Source organism: Microcaecilia unicolor, chromosome 10, assembly GCF_901765095.1.
Source record: "Microcaecilia unicolor chromosome 10, aMicUni1.1, whole genome shotgun sequence".
Taxonomy (NCBI): domain Eukaryota; kingdom Metazoa; phylum Chordata; class Amphibia; order Gymnophiona; family Siphonopidae; genus Microcaecilia; species Microcaecilia unicolor.
In genome coordinates, this window is record NC_044040.1 from 22,843,410 (window position 1) to 22,850,811 (window position 7,402).

Genomic DNA, 7,402 nt, shown 5'->3' on the forward strand with positions numbered 1-7,402 from the left:
TGGTGGAGGCATGGAATGGCCTCCTGGCGGAGGTGGTGGAGTCAAGGATTGTTTCAGAATTTAAAAAGTCATGGGATAAGCATGTGGGATCACTTAAGAACAGGAAGAATAAGGGGTTACAGAGGATGGGCAGACTGGATGGGTCATATGGCCTTTATCTGCCATCATGTTTCTATGTTTGGGAGAAGAAGGGCGCGGCGTCCGAGGAGATGGTCTCTGAGAGTGGCGCTGAGCAGAGCGTTCCAGTGACCTTTCTTGAAACCATATGTCGATACGGACGCAGAGGGTGATCAGAACATCCAAAGCATTCGGAAGTTCCCGGCCTGCCAGTTCATCTTTGATCTGGTCGTTGAGTCCAAGGGCCTTTTGGTTCCATCTTACCTCTGAAGCTAGGGTTCGAAAGTGAACGGCATAGGCACCAACAAAACAATTGCCTTGTTGAATTCGTAGAAGTTCTGCGGCTGCAGAGGAGGGCCATCCTGGCGCATCAAAAACTAACCGGAAGCAGCGAAGAAATTCTCCAAGATCAGTGAGTAAAGGGTCCCGTTGCTCCCAGAGAGGAGAGTCCCAAGCCAAGGAGGATCCAGAAAGTAGAGAGATGATATAGGTTATCTTGAGTCTATCCGTAGAAAAGGCTGCTGGTTGCATTTCAAACAGCATAAGACATTGGTTGAGGAACCCTCGGCAAGCAGAAGGGGTGCCTCTGAACTGGGGAGGTTCAGGAAGCCGCAACCCTGGAGTAGGTAACACGGATCCGGACAATGCAGCAGGAGGCTGTCGTTGGGACTGAAGGGTTGACATCTGGGAACACACATCCTGTAGAACTCCGGACAAACGGTTTAGCTGGGCCTGTTGCTGCTGAAGAACCTGGGCCAACTTAGACAGGTCGGGTTTGTCCGGCGAACTCATGGCTTTGGCTTACTGTCAGACTTGTGAGTTCTTGTACCAAGTAGAGCACTGCTGAGCCCAGTACTCAGACCAAGTTCTGCTTGGACAACCCTGGGTTTCATCTGCGCTGACCGCTGTTCCCCAGAGGTTGAGCCCCTAGGTGCGGGCGGCCTGCAGGACTTACGAAACGGAACTGGAAGTGGGGTGGTGAACGTATCGGCCAGGCAGGCAGCAGGCAAGAGAGTGATCCAGGTACAGGCAAAGTCAATAGGCAGGCAGCAGGCAGGGGAGTAATCCAGGAACAGGCAATGTCAACGGGCAAGCAGCAGGCAGGGATGTAATCCAGGTACAGGCAATGTCAATAGGCAAACAATAGACAAGAGAGTAGGCCAGGTACAGGTAAAGTCAGTAGGAAGGCAGCAGGTCAAGAGAGTAATCCAGGTACAGGCAAAGTCAGTAGGCAGGCAGCAGGCAAGAGAGTGATCCAGGTACAGGCAAAGTCAACAACGAGAGACAAGTAGATAAGAAGCAAACTACTGAGCAAGTAACACCTACCAAAGTAGAAGCCGAAGCATGGAATACAGGAAGAGCTCAGTTGATAAAGTGCTGGTGTCTGACATCAGCAGGAATCAGCAAGGAGAAGGAGCACAGCCATTGAACAAGAGCAGGGGAAAGAGGAACTGGAAGACCAATAGGAGAGAAGCAAGGGAAGCCAGGCAGAGGGAGAGCAGACACAGGTGGGTGGAAACAAAGCAATCAAGGAGCCTGGAAGCCAGGCAGAGAGAGAGAGCAGACACAGGTGCATGGAAGCAAAGCAATTAAAGAGCCTGCAACCACCACTCTCTGAACAAACCCAGAGAAGAACTACAAACACATGGCTCAGGGCAGTGCCAGTCAAGTGTACGTGTTGACAGGACCCCACGCAGCCCGAGGATGCCGCTTGCATTGAGGTAGAGGACATGACACGGTCCCAGAACAGACCCCTGTGGAACCCCACTATTTACTCTTCTCCTTTGAGAATACTGATCATTTAACCCTACTCTCTGTTTTCTATCTTTTAATCAGTTCTTAATCCACAATAGGACATTATCTCCTATCCCATGGTAAAACATTTTGGAACAGCTGCTCCCAATGCCATCTTTGACTCTCATCCATGTACAATTTTATATTTAAATATTTGTGTGTAAGAATTGACAAGTGTCACAATTCTATTCTCTGTAGCTATCCAGCTTATTTTCGAAGAAGATCACTGGCCATCTTCTGACACAAATCAGGAGATGGCCGGCGATCTCCTGAAGTTCTGAACCCGGCCAAATCGGTATAATCGAAAGCAAATTTTGGCCGGCACCAACTGCTTTCCATCGCGGAGCCGGCCAAACTTCAAGGGGGTGTGTCAGTAGGGTAGCAAAGGCGGGACAGGGGCGTGCTCACGAGATGGCCGGCTTCGCCCAATAATGGAAAAAAGAAAGCCGGCCCTGACGAGTATTTCGCCGGCTTCACTTGGTCCTATTTTTTTCAGGACCAAGCTTCAAAAAGGTGCCCCAACTGACCAAATGACCACTGGAGGGAATCAAGGATGACTTCCCGTTACTCCCCCAGTGGTTATCAACCCCCTCCCACCCCAAAAAAATTTTTTTTTTTTTTTGCCAGCCTCTATGCCAGCCTCAAATGTCATACCCAGCTCCCTGACAGCAGTATTCAGGTCCCTGGAGCAGTTTTTAATGGGTGCAGTGCACTTCAGGCAGGTGGACCCAGGCTCACCCCCCCCTACCTGTTACACTTGTGGTGGTAATTGGGAGCCCTCCAAACCCCCCCAAACCCATTGTACCCACATGTAGGTGCCCCCCTTCATCCCTAAGGGCTATGGTAGTGTTGTACAGTTATGGGGAGTGGGTTTGGTGGGCTCAGCACACAAGGTAAGGGAACTATGCACCTGGGAGCTATTTTTGAAGTCCACTGTAGTGCCCGGTTGGTGTCCTGGCATGTCAGAGGGACCAGTGCACTACAAATGCTGGCTCCTCCCACGACCAAATGCCTTGGATTTGGCCGGGTTTCAGATCGCCGGCATTAGTTTCCATTATCAGCGAAAACCGATGCCGGCCATCTCAAACCCGGCCTTCTCTGACATTTGGCCGGCCCCAACCATATTATTGAAACGAAGGATGGACAGCCATCTTTTTCGACGCTGTTCGATTATGCCCCTCCACGTCTCCTGTACTGCAGTGATCACTGCTTTTATTTTTTTGTTTGCTGGGCACCGTGGGCAAAAAAAATCCAGATAGACAATGGCAGTATCCCGATAGTGGCCTCTCCTGAATAGTGCAGTGACGGTCTGGCACTATCCAGCTGCTATCTGGATAGATTTAGGACAGCTGGATCGCGCTGATGCAATCCATAAAGATATTCATTGGCATTGTTCTAATAGTTCCTCTGAATATTTGTCTCAATGAGACTTATCTAGGTGATAAATCCTTTTAAATATCAATCCCTAAGTTTTTACAATCATGGAAATACCAAATGCAGTTCATGTACCTAATGCAGCTCTTTGGGAATGTCTGGAGGATCTTAAAGCACAAGACACCGAGATCTTCACAGTATCTAATGCAGATGTCTAGAAATGTATTCAATTATTTGACTGTTTCACACATTAGCTGTTTGATTGCCTCATTATCGAAACACATATTTACATTAAGAGGTAGCTGGTTCAAAATTTAGAACCCCAAAATTAAGAAAGCCAGATGGAAACTGGAGAGTCATTGGATCGGAGGCAGTGTATTATTATGGATTAAGAGCTGGTTAAAAGACAGGAAGCAGAGAGTAGGGTTGAATGGTCAGTATTCTCGAAGGAGAAGGGTAGTTAGTGGGGTCCCTCAGGGGTCTGTGCTGGGACCGCTGCTTTTTAACATATTTATAAATGACCTTGAGATGGGAGTAACTAGTGAGGTAATTAAATTCGCAGATGGCATAAAGTTATCCAGGGTCGTCTCGTCGCGGGAGGAGTGTGAAAGATTACAAGAGGACCTTGTGAGACTGGGGGATTGGGCGTCCAAATGGCAGATGAAGTTCAACGTTGACAAGTGCAAAGTGATGCACGTGGGAAGGAGGAACCCGAATTACGGCTAAGTCATGCAAGGTTCCGTTTTAGGAGTTACGGACCGAGAAAGGGATCTGGGAGTCATCGTGGATAGAACGTTGAAATCTTCCGCTCAATGTGCTGCGGCGGCTAAGAAGGCGAACAGAATGTTGAGTATTATTAGAAAAAGGATGGAAAACAAGCATGAGGATGTTATAATGCCGTTATATCGCTCCATGGTGCGACCACACCTGGAGTATTGTGTTCAGTTCTGGTCACCTCAACTCAAAAAAGATATAAAGGAATTGGAGAAGGTGCAGAGAAGGGCAATGAAAATGATAAAAGGGATGGGACGACTACCTTATGAGGAGAGGTTAAGACGGCTAGGACTCTTTAGCCTGGAGAAAAGGCGGCTGAGGGGTGATATGATAGAGGTCTACAAAATAATGAGTGGGGTAGAGCGGACAGATGTGAAGTGTTTGTTTATGCTTTCTAACAATAATAGAACCAGGGGACACAAGATGAAATTAGAATGTGGTAGGTTTAAAACAAATTGGAGAAAGTTTTTCTTTAGACTCTGGAACTCATTGCCAGAGAAGGTAGTGACGGCAGCTGGCCTTGCTGAGTTCAAAGGGGGTCTGGACAGATTCCTGAAGGAAAAGTCCATTGATCGTTATTAAATTCTGGGTTTTTGCCAGGTTCTTGGGGCCTGGATTGGCCGCTGTCGGAGACAGAGTGCTGGGCTTGATGGACCTTTGGTCTTTTCCCAGCATGGCAGTGCTTATGTACTTATGGTGGCAGAAAGACCAAGGTGTGGGGAGCAGAGCAGAAAGACCACTTGAGAAATAACGACGAAGAGAGGCTAAAGGTGCACAAAGAGAAGTCTTATGCAATTTAACAGAGCTGGGTCTTAGGGAGCACATAGCACGGAGCTTGAAGGGACAGAAAGGCACTGCAGGAAAGCCTATGGAGGGAAAGATATGGACTGGCAGACTTGATAGGCTATATGGTCATTTTGCCATCAGTTTTATGAAAGCAGATCATAGGGGTGACATGTTTTATAAGAGGTGATGCCAGGTGAAGAATTGACGTAAGAACATACAAATAGCCACGCTGGGTCAGTCCAATGGTCCATCTAGCCCAGTATCCTGCTTCCAACAGTGGCCAATCCAGGTCACAAGTACAAGGCAGAAACCCAATTAGTAGCAACATTCCACGTAGAATCTCAAAGAATAGCAAGATTCCAGAATCCTAAAGAGTAACAAGATTCTGGAACCCCAAATAGTAGCAACATTCCATGCCACCAATCCCAGGGCAAGCAGTGGCTTCCCCCATGTCCATCTCAATAACAGACTATGGACTTTTCCTCCAGGAGCCTGTTCAAACCTTTTTTTAAACCCAGATATGCTAACCGTTGTTACCACATCTTCCGGCAACGAATTCCAGACCTTAACTATCCTTTTTTTCCTATTTGTTTTTAAAGTATTTCCATGTAATTTCATTGAGTGTTTCCTAGTCTTTGTACTTTTTGAAAGAGTGAAAAATCAATTCACTTCTACCCATTCTATACCACTAAGGATTTTATAGTCCTCAATCATATCCCCCTTCAACTGTCTCTTTTCCAAACTGAAGAGCCCTAACCTCTTTAGTCTTTCCTCATATTGGGGGGGGGGGGGGTCCAGCCCCTTTATCATTTTGGTAGCTGTTCTTTCAACCTTTTCTAATTCTGCTACATCTTTTTTGAGATACGGTGACCAGAATTGAACACAATACTCAAGGTGCGGTCGCACCATGAAGCAATACAGAGGCATTATAATATTCTTGGTCTTATCTTGCATCCCTTTCCTAATAATTCCTAGCATCCTGTTTGCTTTTTTGGCCGCCAATGCACACTGGACAGATTTCAACGTATTGTCTACATTGATACCTAGATCTTTTTCTTGAGTGCTGACTCCTAAAGTGGACCCTCGCATCAGGTAACTATGATTCGGATTATCTATCCCAAAGTGCTTCACTTTACATTTGTCCACATTTAATTTCATCTGCCATTTGGATGCTCTGTCTTCCAGTTTCCTAAGATCTTCCTGCAATTTTACAAAATCTGCATGTTTTTGGCAGCTCTGAATAGTTTTATGCCACCTGCAAATTTAATCACCTCACTCATCATTTATTTATTTATTTGTTACATTTGTATCCCACGTTTTCCCACCTATTTGCAGGCTCAATGTGGCTTACATAGTACCGTAAAGGCATTCGCCTAGTTCAGTAGGGAAACAAGTACAAGGTGATGTTGTGGTCGGATAAAGGTACATGTGTGTCAGGTACAATGGGGGTCGAAGAGAAGAAAGGTTGTATAGTGTCCATTACCAGCTTTGGTTTTGCTGAGTTGCAGAATGTAGGCATTTATGTTGGGTTGGTGGGGTATGCCTTTTTGAACAGATTGTTTATAAATATGTTAAATAGCCCCAGTCCCAGCTCAGATCCCTGTGGCACTCCACTATTCACCCTCCTCCATTAAGGAAACTTAGCTATTGAACCCTACTGTCTGTTTTTCACGGAGAGGGTGGTGGATGCTTGGAATGCCCTCCCGCGGGAGGTGGTGGAGATGAAAACGGTAACGGAATTCAAACATGCGTGGGATATGCATAAAGGAATCCTGTGCAGAAGGAATGGATCCTCAGAAGCTAGCTGAAATTGGGTGGCGGAGCAGTTGGGGGGAAGAGGGGGTGGTGGTTGGGAGGCGAGGATAGGGGAGGGCAGACTTATACGGTCTGTGCCAGAGCCGGTGATGGGAGGCGGGACTGGTGGTTGGGAGGCGGGGAATACTGCTGGGCAGACTTGTACGGTCTGTGCCCTGAAAAAGGCAGGTACAAATCAAGGTAAGGTATACACATATGAGTTTATCTTGTTGGGCAGACTGGATGGACCATGCAGGTCTTTTTCTGCCGTCATCTACTATGTTACTATGTTTTCTGTCCACTAACCAATTCCTAATCCACAGGAGGAGATTGCCTCCTATCCCATGACTTTTTAATTATCTCAGGCATCTCTCATGAGGAGCTTTCTCAAAAGCTTTCTGAAAATCTATGTACACCAGCTCAGATGAATTCAGTTTAAGCAACCTTTCCTATTATATTCCTCTGGACACCCTAAACTTCAAATGACTATTTAACCTCTAGAAGAAAAGATTTTCAGAAATAAATAATTTTCTTTTTGAAAATGTAGATACACTACAGCAACCAGTTCAGATTAATTCATCTTTAGCAACCTTTCCATTATATTCTTACAGGCACCCTAAACTTCAAAGGACTGTTTAACCTCTAGAAGAAAAGGTTTCCAGAAATAAATGGTACTTCAAAAAAACATAGAGGGCTCGTCCGGGATTTGAACCCGGGACCTCTCGCACCCTAAGCGAGAATCATACCCCTAGACCAACGAGCC

General features: G+C 46.4%; 1 non-coding gene across 1 annotated transcript; it reads right to left on the reverse strand.

Annotated features, from left to right (window-relative positions):
* Positions 1 to 7,330: 7,330 nt before the first annotated feature.
* TRNAP-AGG lies at positions 7,331 to 7,402 on the reverse strand. Its single transcript has one exon. It is a non-coding gene; the product is annotated as a tRNA-Pro (tRNA).